Raw genomic sequence first — 18213 nt, forward strand, 5'->3', positions numbered from 1 at the left:
CATCTGAGAAGTAGCCATGGGGGTCCATGAGCCATGTCCTTTACTCAAGCCCTGAAGACACCTCAGAAGAATCTGATGACACCCTAATTGAAAGTCCATCACAGCGCTCACCCACACCCTCCACCAGTGCAGAGACACACACCTTGGTGGGACTCAGTTCTAGATTAGCCTCAAGGTCACAATCTGATGAATACATCGCAATGCCTAATCCACAATAGGTAGCAGCAGGGACTTTCCAGGTTTCCGGTGCTCAGAGGACTGTTGGAGGTCAGACATTTGCTGAGTCTGAATCAGATGAGGAGCCTCTGGACTCGGTCATACCTCAGTTGCTGCAGCTGCAAAGGCAAGCTCGGGAACATCAGGAAGGGATGACCACTGCACCCCTCAGATTGGAAAGCACAATGGAGCAGTCCATCTGCCTTCAATCTGAGGTGATAGCAGCGCATGCCAATGCACCGACATCAACACTGATAGGATGGCAGCCACCATGCAGACCTTGGTCCAGGACATCGGTCCTGCACTGCTGTGTGGGCTGAACTCCATCACTGATGCCATAGTTGGCCTCCAATAGCGTCATCCCGAGAGGGGTGAGGGGCAGCTCGATCTTACTCCAGCTTTCCCTTTTCCTCAAGGAGTCAACCAGGGCCCTGGGGTACCCATAGGGAAAAGGATCAACAGGTGCACACCCTGGAGCCATCCACCCAGGTCACTTTGGGAATGTCTGGCCCATCAGAATCCCCTCTTCCTCTGACCCCAGTAGCTCCAGTTCCACAGCCACACAGCAGGATACCGAAAGCAGACTGGGGCCCACCAGGTCTTGGCCTTCTAAAGGACGCTTGCCAAGGTCATCTGTGGAGCCTTGAAAGGAGCAGGCATAAAAATTAAGCTCCATGGTTATTTTCACGACCGCTGGTAGTGGATACCCTCCATGTCTCCAGTTTGCCAAATCCTGCAACAGGTGGCATATGTGACCAACCAGTTCCCTAGTCATCCGCAGTCTTCAGTGACACTGGTTCTCGGTCATCTGCAGGAATGATAAGTGCTATCTATAGACCCTGGGTCTAGTGAGGCGCCTACGAGCAATGGTTTGCTGTGGATCTTCAGCTGCGTGCACAACAGGCCCTGCCACCCCTCCACCTTGAGTGAGGTGCTCCTCCCTTTACCGAGCCAGGCACCTCCGCTGCTCTCTTCTTCTTCCGTCCTCACTCCAACCCTCTGCCAGCATGTGCTCAAGTACTTCCTTCAGTCTGAGCTGCCTTGCACCCCACCTCCCCCCCACCCCCCTGGCTTATGCTCGAGTATTTTCTTCAGTCTGTGCTGCCTTGACCTCACCCCCACGGCATGTGTTTGAGTACTTCCTTCAGTCAGTGCTGCATTGCCCCCAACTCCCAACCACCTTCCCACCCCGCTGACCTGACATGCACTTGTGCCCTTGCCCTGGCACCACATTGAAAGCCAGCCAGGTGAAAACTACTTGCCTTTGCCCCCCAACAAATGCACAGCACTTCTTCCTTTATGTACTACAGGCGATGTTTTGTGAGCAATATGCACTCCCTCCGAGTTCCCCTTGAAGTTCAGGTCGCTAGGTGCATGCTTTTTAAAGGCAGTTGTAAAGCATGCTGTTCACATTGACGTGGTGGTAATTTTGGTGTGGGGCGATGATTCTGGCCAGCAAAGCTTATAATTATATGCAAATGTATTAAAATGACGTTCCTGATGTGCGGCAGCAAGAAATGCGGCCCACCATTGCTGCATGGAGCGGATGATTGCAAACTGGTTTCACGACAACCTAAAACTGATTTTTAGCCTTCTTGTCATAGTGTTCCCCCCCTACCCGCCAAAATGCCCAAAGTCAAAGGAGCTGGCAAATTCCAGCCAATGTTTCTACTATTGGGGAAGAGCTCAGCTAGCTGCCATCAATATGAAATGGTCACCAAGAAATCCATTAGGAAATTCAAAAGAAACTTCTTTACCCAAAGAGTGTTGAGAATGTCGAGCTGGCTACCATAGGCAGAGGCTGAATTGAATAGCAAGGATGCATTTTAGAGGAGGCTAGACAAGTGTATGAGCGACAATGGACTAGAGGGTTACACTGATAGATTTAGATGAGGAAAGACAGGAGAAGGCTCGAATGGAACAAAAACGCCGGCATGGATTGGTTGGGCTGACTGCTTTGTTTCCATGTCATATATCTAATGCAATCCTATGTACTATGAAGAGGCTTTCTAGTTAAACTCACTTGAATGCAGCACAATATTATGTTCCACATAGAAACAAAAAAATGCTGGAAAAAGTCAGGTAGCATCTCTGCAGAGAAACAGAGTTGAACTTTCATTGTGGAGAGATGGTGGCATAATGGTAACGTCACTGGAATAATAATTCAGAGGCCCAGGCTAATGTTATGGGGACATGGGTTCAAATCAATTGCAATTAATAAATCGGGAATTAAAAGCTAGTCTCAGTAATAGTTACTGTGAAACTATAAATGATTGTTGTAAAAACCCACCAGGTACACTAATGTCCTTTAGGGAAAGAAATCTTCCATCCTTACCTGGTTTGGCCTACACGTGACTTTTAACTACCCTCAGAAATGGCCCAGCAAGTCACTCAGTTCAAGGGACAATTGGGGATGGGCAATAAATGCTGATGTTGCCAGTGATGTCCACATCCCATGAAAGAATAAAGAAATCAGAAGGTTGTTTTGATTTGACTTCTGTGGAATGCTTTGCCTTCACTTGGCAATTTCACAGATTACTGGACTGAGTCCAGGAACACGTGGGTGTGATCCCTGCCCCACAACTGCCTAGTGCAAATGCTTTCAACGGATAAAGCCCCTGTTACATTTAAAATGGATTGTTTGTATTTAAAAACATATATTTATCGTTTCCGATTTAAAATCTTCACTGCCCACATGACAAGTTTTTGAATCCAGCCAGGAGCTCTAAGCACTTTCCCATTGGGAGAAAAGAAAAATGAATGGGGGAGTTCACTCTTCAACAAGATGAATTCAGATAAAGAAGGTTCTTAGCTCTTTTTATCTCATCCTTCTGGAATACCAAAACCTACAGCATTTGCCATTAAAGCATATAGCTATTTCTTAATGGAAAGCATTGCCTTGGTCCAAATTATGTTGTCTTATCTTGCTGCCTTGGTACATGCAGAAATAATATTTTAGGTTGACTATCTTTATTCAGGTTATTTCATATACATTGATAAAGTGCCTTCTGTGATGTCTCTTTTTCAAGGCTAAAGATTCTGAGTTTATTAAATTATTCCTCTTACCCCTTCCCTCTAATATTAAGTATTGGCTTCATGATTAGTGTCCAGAGGTTCATGCAGTGCTCACTTTAGACTGATCAGGGCATTTTACAGTTTCAGCAATGGCTTCTGGGGATCTGAACTTCACTTATTTGACAACATAATTGTAGTATCAGTTAAAAAACGATACTGACAAAGGACTGGGAACAGGCTGCCTGCCAACTGAGCTTCGGAATGGGGCTAGGTGGAGGGCTATTTTTCAATAGTAAGGCAGCTTCCAAGGGGGAACGAATTATCACCTGCCATGTATATTATCTCCCAGTGAGATATTCTGGTGTAAGAAACTGCCCCATATAGAAACCATATCAAGATCATAGAAAAGTTCCTCATAACTAGGAAACTGTGGTTTGAGGCATCAGTTGACAATGGACTTCGGTCAGAGGGTTGTGAGGCAAGTGTCTTAACTGGTGTGCTGCTGCATTGCTGTCTAAAACAATTATCTGTAGAAGCTGCACTGTCAGACTTCAAAGCCTATTTTGTATCTTATGCCGGAGGTTAGAGTGTTTACCAAACCAGAATGTCCTGCAGAACACTGATGTCATTTAACATTATTCATATACTGATGAGGTTAGAGAAGAAATTCTGCTAAAATGGCACTCGTTTTTAATGAGTTTGCTGTTTGTCATTTGCTACCTAATTGACCTAATACTGTTCATAAAAATAATTGATAAGAGGATACAACATGTGTCCTTGGTGTATACAATGAGCTGACCTAACCTCATAACAAAGGAGTTACTAAATGACTGAATGAATCAGGGTTGTGAATTACAAAAATACAGTCCCTGTAACATACATATGGTATTTTATTCAAGTAATGAAAATGCTCAAGTGTCTGTACCATTTTTATTGTCTATTTTTATGAATAGGATTAAGTGTGGATACATACTCCCGTGGTGTCGAAGTAGTATTCAATGGAATCCAGAAACAGGGTTGGATAAGGAACACTGTTAAAACAGGGGCTGCAGAACGCACTGTTTTTGTAACCACGTTTAATTTACAGTATATGTAATTAAAGGTCTGGATTTTGCTGTCAACATTCATCATCATTACTCCACCAAAATGGACAGCAGCTTCAGGAATTCGGACATGCGCAAAATAACATGAAAATCCAGAAGTTGCTGTCAGTGAATCTACACTCCTCCATAAACTGCTATTTCCTCTGCAATAATGAATTGATGAGAACCTCAATTCTAACCCTGTTACTCTTGCTGTAAAAACTGTGGATAGAAGATAGAAGCAGGAATAGGTAAGTCGGCCCTTCGAGCCTGCTCCGCCATTCAATATGATCATGGCTGATCCTCTATCTCAACACCATACTCCTGTTCTCTCCCTGTACCCCTTGACATCTTTAGAGTCTAGAAATCTATCTATTTCCTTCTTAAATATATTCAGGGACTTGGCCTCTACATCCTTCTGAGGTAGAAATTCCACAGGTTCACCACCCTCTGAGTGAAGAAAAAGTTATACCTTGTTGAATGAGGTGTAACTGAGTTTTTAATGGTGTAGTAACTTCATAATTATCACTTAAACACCCTTAGTGGCCTTGAAAAACTAATTTTAAATTTGTGGAATGTCAAGTTCTCCAGAATGATTAAAAACATAAAAAAGTCATCTTTATTTTAGCTTCAATCTTAATGCAATCATACATTTATGTCGTCATCTGAAAATTGAAAATAAAAGTGAAGGATTTTAACTGTTTTAATTCCCTGGCTTGACTGCTTTTAGATAAGCCTACAGCTTCCCTCTCTGTCCCGCTTGGCTTTCTCCAAAGAGCCTATTTTGAGGAACTCATCACTGACTCCTCACAAGCAGCAACCCCAACTGCCGCATCCCATTCTCTCGCCAACCTTCTCATCAGTGGGCCATCTGGTAGCTGATCTTGTCAATCTCCTCCTTATTCAATTCACCTTTCCCTGCGTAATTTCTGGCATAAGACACAAAATAGGCTTTGATGTCTTACAGTGGTCTACACTGCTCCTCACTACATCTCGCTCCAGAATATGCATTTCAATGGTGAACAAAGCACTTGCAACCCATGAGCTTATTGTGAATGATTGCATCGGCATCATGGTCTTGACGGATACCTAGCTGAGGGGTGGTGACACCTTCTCCCTAACTGAAGCTGTCGGCTTATCTAAAAGCACTGAAGTATCCCTGCCTGGTTATATCTTTCACCAATTGCCTCATCAAGATTGTCACGATGGTGGTTGCCTCTCATAACCAAATCTCATCTTGATTGTTCACTTACTCCTTTGGCATTTTCTCCTCCTTTGCGTATCTCACCTTGTTCCATTCCTTTTAGCTGTCAAAAAAAAGCCTAGTTCTTTATAGCCTGCCCAAGTACAATAAAAATGTTCTCACTAAGATATCTTTGCTGCTTTCCAATCTGGTCACCACTATACTTTTGCAACTGCCCATCTGCTCAACCACACCCACACCTCCACCTTTGATGCCCTGTTCCACATTTAAAACCATTACCCTTTTTCACCCTGGCACGGCCCTCAACTTGTCTTTCTCAAGTCCATGGGATGCAGACTTCACTGCTACATCAGGCTGGGCCATTTAAAGTACTATCTTGTCTGCAAAAAATGCTTTTTATTCTAGGATCATCCTGGAATGCAAGGTAACCCTTGACATCTTTTCTCTACTGCAAACTAGCTTCTTCAGTCCCTCTTCTCTGTCTCATCCGCCCTCAACAAATACTGAGAGGAGCTATGGATTTCTTTATCACCAAGATTGAGACCATCCAGTCTGCTGCTTCTGCCACTTCCCTCCTTTCCCATAGCCACCAGGCTGAGCTTCCTCTAAGGCTTCTCCACCCCTACCCTAGCCCTGAACTTGTTTCCTTCTCTAGGTTCTCTCCTATTTCCCTCATGCTCTCTCTGAACCATATTGTCCATTAGACCCACTTCCTGTTCTCCCAGCACTATTCCTATTGATACCAAATTTCTCTTCCTGGCTCCCACATTAGCAGGCATTATGAATATTCTCTCTCCTCAGTTCTATCCCCATCTCCAAATCTGCTGTCATCACTCCCCTTCCTTAAAAAACTACCCTTGACCTCCCTCTTTCCATGCAAACTATTGCCCATTTCCGAACTCCCTTTCGTCTCCGAAGTCCTTGAATGTGTTGTCACCTCCCAAATAATGCTATCTTTCCTGGATCTCCATATTTGAATCCAGCCAATCAGGTTTCCACCCCAATCACAGTACCAAAACAGCTCTTATCAAAGTCACAAATGATATCCTATATGACTGTGACAAAGACAAACTATCCCTTCTGGACCTGTCTGCAGCGTTTGACCCAGCTGATGGCATCATCTTTCTCCAATACCTATCCACCATCATCCAGCAGGTTGGGACTGCACTTGCATGCCTGGTTCTATATTTATCTATCTAATCATAGCAAGCGAATTACCATCAATGATTTCTCTTCCCATTCTCACAGTTACCTCAGATGTCCCTGAAGGATGTGTCCATGTTCTCCTATTTTTCATCTATATGTTGCCTCTTCAGACGCCATCCAAAAACACACCAGCCCTTGTGTACACTGATGACATACAGCTTTTTTCTCACCACCACCCCTTTAACCTCACTGTTTTTAAACTGTCTCGCTGTTTGTGCAACATGCAGTACTGGATAAGCAGCATTTTCCTCCAATTAAATATTGCAAAGGCTAAAGCCATTGTCTTTGGTTCCTGCCACAAAATCCACTTCCTCACCACTAACTCCATCCCTGTCCCTGACAACTGGCTGAGGCCGAACCAGGTAGGTCGCAACCTCGGTATCCATGACGTTGCCATGACTGCTCACTTCCACCTCCGCAGCATCACCTGACTCTGTCCCGCCTCAGCTCATCTACTGCTGAGACCCTCACAGTGCATTTGTTACTCCAGACTTGACTACTCTAACAGACGTTTGGCAGGCTTTCCACATTCTACCCTCCTTAAACTTGAAGCCATTCAAAATATACATTTAGGTTTAGTAATAGCTTGATCTCACCTGGAACTGCCTGAGGATAGTTAGGGATAAGGTACATTATTCTAATGTTTAGCTACTTTACCTGCAAGTCCTCTTAATACCACTTAGGTAGGAAGGTAGCATAAGTAAGTATATTATGAGGTGAATTAGTGCTATTTGTTGTTCTAACTTTCTCTAGATTAGCAGCTGCTTGGTCCCTCTGCTTGGGAAGATGTCAGATTGACAAAACTAGTGAGGTGGTGGGGTGGGGGGTGTTAGAAATTAGTTTGCAAAGCACTGGTAGCAGACTATGTTGATTCCTGGGGGCAGGCAGTGCTGGGTCCATACCTGTACTGCCCTTGCATCATTCTTCAACAATAACAAATTTCCTCCCCCTAGGATTAACAAGGGGCAAGATTTTCCCTCAAAATAACAGTAAGACTAATGTTGTTTGCGATTTATTCTTTACCTACCAATGAAACAGCATTTTCAGGTTAGGGGCAGCTGTGTGGTTAACCCCAAAATCTTAAATGGTTGTTATCTGAGTTGTGCTGCTAAACTGTTAGCTAGTGGGTTTTTTTTTAAATGCCAAATTAATCCTGAAAATTTTGTCTTGTTAGCAGGACTAAATGGTGTAAGTGGGAAGTCTTGTGGGCAGCGTCCTTGCCTCTGAGTCAGAAGCTCCAAATGTGAGTGCCACCCCAAGACCTGATGGCCAAGAAAGGTGCATTCATAACATAGCCAACAGGTTGATTATCAACCTGAAAATCCTTCTAACACAATGGCAGCTGGCAAGAGTGGGAGAGATTCCCGGTTGGTCTTGTAATAGAAAGAAAGTTGAAGCCTTTACCATCATCACTATCCATAGCTCCAGATTACGATATGCATGTAAAAAGTGCATGTAGCCCCAGCAGCTCAGACTCTAAGTGATCTGTAACATGCCATCACCACCAAATGGTATAAGAACTAGCTGTCATGCAAATGTTTCTTCTTTTTACAGTATTTACTATTTTTTGTTATCCCTCTCTTACATGGCTCATTCCTAAGGCAATACACTGATCACGGGCAGAAGCGGCAGGGGGTGATGGCAAGGAACCCAGTCACAGGCTTCAACCAACAAAATTGTAATTGCCCACAAAAGGTATCTAAGGTTGACCAAGATTGGTTTGTGCTTCTAGTTCTCCCACTATGCTCAGGAGGGATGTTTTTTGCCTTTGCTTGGCAGTTCAGAGATCAATAGTTTACCAAGCGGGCAAACATGGATGTGGATAGCTTCTCTGTGCAAAGCACTGAAATATCACCACATTGTGCAAATGTTCCTCATGCCACTAGTTTTCTGAATATTTTTCTACTCGTGTTATGTATGCTTAAAAAAGAGATAAAATTCATGCAAAACTGTTTTTGTCATACCACAATGCATGTACAAATGGACTCTTAACAGTAAGCATAGTTTGACATAAATAGACAGCCTAAGAGGAGTTTTGCTGAAAATCAATTTACAAAAGGTTTTGCTGCATTTGTAATAATTTCATTTGAAATCTGGAGGCTGCATGTAAAGGTGGTATTTTAATAGTATCATTCCATAATCTACCTTTTAAGCCAATGTTTCTGTTTGGTGAAGCACATCCTGAGGTGTAGAGGTGAACAGATATGCTGTAATTGCTGTGGCCCTGTGATCATTAAAGTTTGCAATCTGTTACTGTTACTGGAGTTCTCTCAAGTGAAGGGAGATGGTTTTGTCCAGAAAATAACTGTACAATTCTGTGACTAACATCAGTCAGCTTTACCAACCAAAATTATTTATTTTTCTAGCACCAGCATTCATTGCTTGCACTGATTATCAACACGAGATTCATAATTTTCAGTGCATGTGTGAGCTTACAACATTTTAAAAGTAAGTATAAATCTGGCTTTTCATTTTGTCCTTCTGTTTAAAAAGATCCATGTCAATTTCTTAAATAAAATTAGTAATGTGCAATAACATTTGATATTGAAAAAGCGGGGGGGGGGAAGGGTGAAAAAGGTGAGGAAATCAATAGGGTTGAAGCCTTTTTTTCCAGCTGGCAGGAGACATGCTATTCATCACGAATCATTTACTTCAAAATTAGCTTCAGTGAAGCTATAGATGGAAAATGTACTGAAATAGAACAATCCACTGGACCAATATTACAGTGCCATACTAGAATAAATTTTAAAAAATCCATGAGTGCCATTAACATTTAAAAAATGCATAAAGATACTGTGAACAGAATCTTGTGGAGGTGATGGGTGTCTTTATCAACCAGCTGGAGAGCTGGCAAGAGCCCTGCATTGCCTCTTTTAGGGAAGGCCTGTCAAATCTTGTTCCACTCAGGCACTTCAGAGGCAAGCAGTGGTCCTTCCCCAGGAGAGCAGAAGTCCTGTCGCCGCTAGGCAATCAGAGGCCGGAAGCTCTATTGATTAGCAGCGTCATCGGGGGGTAGTGGCTGCAGCTGATACCACACCTACCCAAGACGAGGATTTGGATCCCAGGCTAGGGGTGAGAAACGGTGGGAGAAGGGATTGCAGGGTGAGGGTCATCCGCTGCAAGGGTAGGTGGCTGCCTCACAGTGAACCCCTTCCCACTGCCAGGTCTCCCAATCAGACACTGAGTGCCTTTGAATACTGGACCTCCCCCTGGGAACCAGCAGGGTTCACATGGGTTTGCTTGCCATGCAGTATGCCATCAAGTTAGTACCAGCGCTGGGTTAATGCCACAGGTGGTGGGCCTCAATTGGCAGCGGGTCAGGAAAGTTTCCCTGGGCCTTCCCGCCATGGATTTAATTGAGGTGGAGGTGAGAAGGTGGCAGTGTCCCCACCCGCCACACTGCCACTTGATTAAATGCTCCCCCGCCACTAAACTCCCCACGGGTGAGGGCACAAGATTCTACTCTCTGTTATTTATTTTGACAGAAACCCCAGGTCAAATGATTTTTAATACAAAGCTTGAATTTAATGCTAGCTGACTAGCAAATTGTGTGCGTATTTTTGTTTTGCAAGTCAGCATTCCATTGTCCTGCAGTTTTAGTCAGATAACCCTATATATTGATATCCTAGCATTCAGTCTCTATTTTACAAAGTAGTCATCAGTCTCACTTAGATTCAAATTGGTTTTGCTAGTTGAGAAGAAAACATCCCATGGCAGTTTTGTCCTAAAACAAAAATGCGCTTTTAACATATAAGAACAAATCCAAGAACTGAGTTACATAATAGTTGCAAATGCACATATTTTTTATAATCTGTGCCAAAATAGATTGAATATTTTTGAATATTGTGACCAAATACGTTTGAGTCACAAAGAAAAGCACAGAAATGCAAGAACTGTGATTTTATTTCGCTTTTTACAAGTCACACAATAGGAGTGGAATAAACAGAATATTTATTTGTCACATGTAAACTGATCTTGCAATATTTATAATGCTTCCACATTTTTAAATAAACACTAAATTGATGCTGGGTTACAAATAATGCACTTTATGGAATTAAATCATATCAGGATTTTTCAATTTCTGTTTACCTTTCCAAATGAATCATCTAACTGACTTGAAGGTATTTCATTTCTGCTTTAACACATAGCAAAAAGTTCAATTTGACTAACAACTAAACATTACAAGAGATGATTTTTCCAACTCAGAGTGGTAAAATATTGCCATCAATAAAAATAATACTTCATTACTTCTATGATTGAATTAAATTAAAGGGGACAAAGTCATATGGTAGTTTCAAAATTATGTACTTTAAAATTTAAAGAGGTCACAAATACAGTGAGCACAGTGTGAAATGGATTCTTATTAGAAATTGTTATTCATTATTTGAATTACTGGTGAATTTCAGTATTTTATGGGTTTAGATGATATAGTCAGATAATAATTACAAACTTAAAACCACATTGCACGATTTGTTTTATACTCTCACAAATTTAACAAAGTCAATTTAGAACGATGGCCATATTGGGCAGGTTCAAACCTAGTTACAGATTTCTCTGGCTGACATGTAAGATAACCTCTCATCACAGACTACACCACTGGGATATGACATTCCTGATACAAAATAAGCTCCTGTTATTTTCCTAAAAAATTGCTCTAGCTAACTTAGGTATCAGTCATGAAACAATAATAGTGAAGATATCTGCATTATTCTGTTTTCTTTTAACCGGAACATCAACTATAAAAAATTATTTTTACATCTCCATTTTGCTCTGGGTGTTAAGAAAATTCCTGTTCGCAGCTCATCGCCTTCTATTCTTCCACTAAAACAGCCATCTCTTGTTCTTAGAGTGTCTTAGGAATTCTTGTCCAGCTAAAATTCGTCTATAAACATTATTTAAAATGAAGTAATGGACTTATTTTTTCAAAGACAAAACTGTACTGCAAAGCCAAGTACACAAAGGGTAGAACTTTCGGATCGGCAAGTGGGGGCGGGGCCTGCTCGGCAACGCATAAAATGATGCCTGGTGCTGTCAGGCGGGTGTCCCAACGTCACCATGCGTCATTTAGATTTTCAGTTCGGCAGGTGTGCAGCCGATTCAGCTGCGCGCCCATCGAACTGTCAAAGGCCTATTAAGGCCTGTTAAAAAACTAATTGAAATAATTAAATGAGCTGCCCATCCAACCTTAAGGTGAGTGGGCAGGCGAAGAGCCCAGGCGGCCTTGGCATTTTTCATGGAACCTTATCTATGGGCGGGATGAGGTTTCATGGAGCGTTTAAAAATTCAATAAAAACTTTTTAAAAAACTCATTGACATGTCCCACCTCATGTGACACTGTCACATGGAGGGATATGTTTTAAAAGTTTTTAATTTCTTTATTTGGATGTTTAAAACTTAAACAAATCTCCCTGAGGCACCTCTGCACCAAGGGAGATTTCTGCGCATATACGTGAAAGAACGCAGGCCCCGACGCAGGGAATCCCCCCCCCCCCGCCCGCACAGGGAATGCTCAGTGCTTCCGGGCGAGTGTCATGCTGGGTGGGCCTTAATTGCCCTGCCCACATAAAATGGCGGTGCGGCCCCCGATTGGGTTCGCGTCCGCCCTCACCCGCCACCACATAACCCCCTTGATGGGGGGATTTTCTGCCCTAAGTAAAATAGCAAAAATTGCTTGCATTATGTACAAGCACTATGATACCTTCCAATAGTTAAGAAAACTATGTAAGTACACAAAGGACAACAGCTTTAACTTTACTAAAAATATTACCTATAATAGTTAGAAATTTGTGCTTCAGATTAGTTAAAACATTCCTGAAGGATCCTGAAGTGGGACCATATGATTTTGGACCTTCATAACATCTTAAATGCTACTTTAGTATTGAATGATAAGCTCAGTATTTCAACTCATTCATTACATTATAAAAGAAGCATGTTCATTCAAAGTTTCTGCTCTTAATTCCAGAAGACACCAAAGGCTGAATATTCTCATCCCAACACAGGATCTGAAATGTGTCAGGTAGGTTTAAAAAATGGTGGGCAGGACCTGAATCTGGGATTCCCACCCCCATTCCTAGCACCAGCAATTCTCAGCAGTGTGGGATAAGGGTGCATGTTGGAAGCCTGCCAGTTGATGTCCTGACATTACCGGCACCAGTGGGTATTTCAGACTGACCACAATTTTCACGGAGTCAGGCAGATTTTGGAAGGCAATGTGAAACACACCAGCAATGAAGTATCGTGAACCATGGGGGACCCTTGATGTGGAGTCAGAAACCATGTCAAAGGTAAGTTCCAAAGATGTTGCCAATTTTATATGTAATAATGAAATGCTGTATCATAAGTTATGTGTGTTTTAATAGAGTGAGTGATATAGGGCTTTGTTTTGAAAAGGTAAGCGCCCATTAAATAATGCGTTTGCCAGGTTGTTACTCCTGACAACTGGCAAGCAGTTGTTACGATCTGGTTATGGACCAATAACTTTTTGTCTAAAATAGACAAAGTTTGAAATTCCAGCTATACCCACTAGGAGAATAAAGCCATTTGATTTCAAGGTTTTAAACAAACAAAATAAACTTTACTATATAAAGTCAGGAAAGTAAAACGATTTACAATATCTATCTTATACTCTAACATTCAGAATTAACACAGATACATGAATTATAAAGCAATGGCAGATGTAAATAGTATAGATCTCAGAATTATCAGCAAACCACCTAACGTCAATGCCCACTGTGAGTCACAAAATCTCATCAACTCTCCTAAGTAGGAATTTTCAACTCTTCATTTTTGAAGATCTAGCTTCTGAATCTCCTTAAAAGCTGTTCAAACTCTGACTACCTCAGTGACTGCTCACCTCCCAATGGTTCAATCTCTCCTCCTGAGTCTGCGTTCTATGACAGTCACAAAGCTGCACTCATGCCTCTTATTACCGGTACACTTCCAATTCTTTCAGACTGCTAGCTTCACTAAACCGGCACTGCCCCAGGGATTCTTTGAACTCCGGTCTCCCGATTGCACTGAGCTGTAAATGGCTCTCAAGGCTTCTCTGAGCCCTAACTATCTGGCATGAAGCCAGCGACCTACCACCAGCTTCCCAGCTCCCCTGGACTTCTCTGAGCCCTATCTGCCTGGAGGCTGCTAACAGCAGCACGTTTTTGTTATCCCCTTCCCCTGCTGTCAAACACTCAGATAAATTGAAACCAGAGAACCTTCTTAAACTCCATCCATCTCTATGACAACGTAGCCTTTCAGGGTTTGCTGAATGCTTTTAAACTAATTTAGCTCTAACTCCCAAAACTAAGCATCGCTCTGGGCTGCACTTCTTTGCAAGCAGTGTAGACATCACATCTCCAGCTCTCCAGCTAAATTAGTCCAACTGCTGTTTTATAATCTTACATTTCTAGCTGTTAATCTCTTAAATCAACATGGCCCCAATCTTTCAATTGTAATAGACTCCAAGCTGCTTTAGCTGCATTTATCCTATTTCTACATTGAATCCTTAACCTTCCCAGAACTAAATGTTACCTCTAAAAGATTAACATGAACCAGATATTCATTTTACTGTCAAGACAATGAACAGCACTGCCAAAATGGAAAAGTCTTCAGATGCATTAGAGTACATTATCCATGGATAAAGAGTTTTTCTACTTTGTACAATAATGAAATCTATATCTGATGGTATGAAATGTGCCCAGAGCTTGATTTCTACCTTGAAGTTCAGCTTGGCTGTTTCAAAGGTTGGCAGAAGGCTGAGCTTCATCTGTGTTCAAAGGCTTTAACTTTGCTGCTTAGGACATTGTTTAGGAGGGTTTATTTCCAAAGTTGTTCAATGGGATCTCATTATGAACACTTGGCTAACTTCCAAATCTACTAATGGATTCAGCTCAGCTGGGGCTATTTATATAATCACTCAATGAAATCTCATTATGAATACTTGGCTGCTTTTCATCCCACTGATGGATTCTACTCAGCAGGGGTTGTTGACACAGCTATCAGGGAGAATGTGAGCTCGGCTATTTTGACAGGCTTATGACCTGTTAAGAGGATTATTTTAAAATGAATTATCAAGTAATAGCTCTTTATTTTGACAGATTTATGAGCTTCTCAAAAACTTCCCATTGTTATTATAGATCTCATGAGTTCTGTTAACAGCGCATACTGGGTGACTGGGCTGGGCTGGGAGTGGGAGTGGCATGAGGGTTAGTGGACCTGACACTCATTTATAGAACTGGGCTGATGCTCAGTGAACAGGGGCAGGCCTTTTAAACTGGCTGCTTTGGCATTGTCCACTTCTGTCTTTGCCTCTGGCCTGCTGCCCAATTCCAGCCCATCCCTGAATTTAAACAATAAAAACAGTATTGGTGGGCACTGCTTGTCAGGAAGCGGGATCATGATGCTGGAAAATCTCCCAACCCTGCGTCCATGATGTAAATCAGGCCCCAAATGGTGATCACTTTATAATTTAAAAATGACATTGAAAAGACAGTGCATTGATTAAAAAAGCGCCTGTCCTGTTAAAACCACAGATTGTTAGGTATGAAGAAGCTGAATTATCTTCAGCAGATGTAGTCAAACAGCAATTGCATCATTTCAGCTTCTAATATTAATATGTATGTCAATTTAGTTCACTCACATTTTTTGATTCTACGGGGCATAACTTCTGAGCTCCAGGGCAGTGTAACTGGAGGGTACCCCAAAGACACGCTGGGAAATTCCCAGATAAGGATTGCATGGCAATTGCTTGGGTAGTGCAAACTTCCCATGGACAATTACCCTGTACTGGGAATCATCAGAAAATAGTGATTTAAACGTGTTACATCAATAAATGCCCAGAAAAAGTTAGAAGAATTAAAACCACTTCTAGTTTCTGGGTAACTATTGCACAGACACACAGTGATCCCCCATGGCACTCCACCCATACCCACAAACCCCCAGAGGACACCCTTACCCCCCTACTACTCCTCTCCCATAGGACTCCCCCTCCCTCCCCCATCACAGGGCTCCCCCACACCCCAGTCTCATGGGACTCCTCCCACCCTCCCCTCCCACTCACTGTCCCCCTACCCCCCTGCAACAGGAATTCCCCCAACTCCCCATTAAACCCCAGGCCCATCCCGACCCTACCCGCTGAATGACCAACACTCGAACGGTCGACAACCCCCACCTCCCTTAGGCCCCAAATGGCTGACACCCACCTCCCCGGCTGACCGGGCTTCCCACTCTTCACGACTAGCCAATCTGCCACCCTACCATTACCATGTCCCCCACCCTCCCACTCCAAACTTTAACCACTTACCAGACAAAATCTTCCTTCTGAAACTTGGCTTGAAAGTGGCTGGACCTTTAAACTCACCTGATTTATGGCAGCCAGTGCCATAAAAAAAGGGGCTGTGGCGTCCTTCCGTCCAATTCTGCAGCACTTTACAGAGGGCCTCAGGAGTGCGCTACCTGGCACAGTTCTTGCCTGGCCTGCGTCGGAAGGTCGGGTGAGACAGGATCAAATAGATTTCATGATAAGAAAGTAGGAGTGGAGTGGCAATCTGACTCTGATTGGCACTCTGCAGAAGTTCAGGCCCAATATCTCTAACTTGGTATCACAAGCATTTACAGTAGATTATTCAAAAGTAAAGTGGTAGAAAATATACTACTACTATTTGCCAACTTTTCTTTAAAAATTGCTACACATGGCAACACAAGAAATGCCTTTGATCAAACCATACATTTACTTATTTGAAAAATGTCAGTGGGTTTATCTACTTATGCAAGTATTGAACTTTCTTGTCAAAATGTTTTGAAAGCCTTGCAACTTAGTTTATGTGTTGTATGTGATAATGATTTCAATAGCTTTTATTAAAGGAAATAGCACGTAAGGTGGATTGAATTTGTAGAAAGACTTAGGGCAGAATTTTCTGCCTGCCGGGTGGGAGGGCCTGTCCCAATCTCCGGCGGCCAGGGAGCCGAACCTTGCCAGAGAAGCGGGTCCCGCCGCCATTTTACGTGGGCAGGCCAATTAAGACCCGCCCACCATGACGTCCGGCTTCCTGTGCGGGCGGGGGGGGGGGGGGGGGGGGGGGGGGGGTGGATTCCCCAAAAACAAGAGTGCACTCTTTCACGCATGTGCACGAAAGAGCACACATATCCCTGAGGCTAAGTGCTACCTCAGGGAGATCGCTGACACTTTTAAAAACATTTAAAATAGAAAAAAAAATCCTTAACATGTCGCACGAGATGGGACATGTTCATAAATTACACTGAAACTTTATTAAACCATTTAAAACCCTACATGAAATCTTATCCCGCCGGTGGATAAGGTTTCATGTTTTTTCAAAAGCCCATCGGGGCTCCTGGCTTGCCCACCAACCTTAAGGTTGGACGGGCAGGTCCTTTAATTGTTTCAATGATCCTGTCAATGGCCTCAATTGGCCATTGACAGGTCGGCGGGCCCGCAGCTGATTTTGCTGTGCTCCCACCTTCCTGAAAATTTAAATAGGCCGGGATGATGTTGGGGGCTCCCCCCGACGTCATCCTGTGTCATTTTACGCATCGGCGAGCGGGCCCTGCCCCCTGCTCGCCGACGGCAAAATTCTATCCTTAGAATTTACAACACAGAAACAGGCCTATCTACTCTGAATCAGTGTACCAGTGTACCACCACATGTTCAAATAATCCTCACTACATGTCCCATATCTACCTATCTAATCAAATATTTTACTGAACATAGTTTCTGCCTCCACTACTAACCATGGAAGTAATTTCACAGCTTCACTACTTTTTCTATAGTGATTACTCTTTTACACTCTTCTAAATCTCCTACATTTAATCCTGTATCTATGACCCTTTGTTCTGTACACCTCAGCTACTGTAAACAGTCTTTCTATACAGCATATTCCATCCTTCCATGACTTTAAGCACATCTATCATATCTCCTTGTAATCCATATTATTCTAATTTTTAAAATTATTTCTTCATATTTGTATTTCCACATACCAGGTAATGTTGTAGTGATTCTAAATTGTGCGCTCTCTGAAGCCTCAATATCATTTCTAGCGTATGGATGGTATCAAAATATACGCTGAAATGTTCAGTTATGTGGCTCAGTATCAATTATTCTACATCTTTGGTGGTAGCAGACCAAACACTGCTGCAATGGAGCAGAATATCAGGCACAAGAATTCACCAAGGTTCCTTCGACAGCACCTTCCAAACCCACGACCACTACCATCTGGAAGGACAAGGGCAACAGATAGATGGGAACATCACCATCTGGAAGTTCCCCTCCAAGTCACTCATCATCCTGACTTGGAAATATATTGCCGCTCCTTTGCTGTCGCTGGGTCAAAATCCTGGGACTTCCTTCCTAACAGCACTGTGTACCTACACCACATGGAATGCAGCTGTTCAAGTAGGCAGCTCAGCACCACCTTCTCAAGGGCAATTAGGGATGGTCAATAAATGCTGACCCAGCCAGCAAAGCCCACATCCCATGAACAA

General features: G+C 42.8%; 1 protein-coding gene and 1 long non-coding RNA gene across 8 annotated transcripts in view; one reads left to right on the top strand and one right to left on the bottom strand.

Annotated features, from left to right (window-relative positions):
* LOC121290006 (G patch domain-containing protein 2-like) overlaps window positions 1-18213 on the bottom strand; it is a 287430-nt gene that overhangs the window by 90626 nt on the left and 178591 nt on the right. The window lies entirely within an intron of this gene.
* Window positions 12692-18213, top strand: part of LOC121290054 — a 115271-nt gene continuing 109749 nt past the window's right edge. Inside the window, exon 1 of the long non-coding RNA XR_005945697.1 lies at window positions 12692-13007. This is a non-coding gene — a long non-coding RNA (uncharacterized LOC121290054). The remainder of the gene's footprint in view (window positions 13008-18213) is intronic.

Source organism: Carcharodon carcharias, chromosome 2 (assembly GCF_017639515.1).
Source record: "Carcharodon carcharias isolate sCarCar2 chromosome 2, sCarCar2.pri, whole genome shotgun sequence".
Lineage (NCBI taxonomy): Eukaryota > Metazoa > Chordata > Chondrichthyes > Lamniformes > Lamnidae > Carcharodon > Carcharodon carcharias.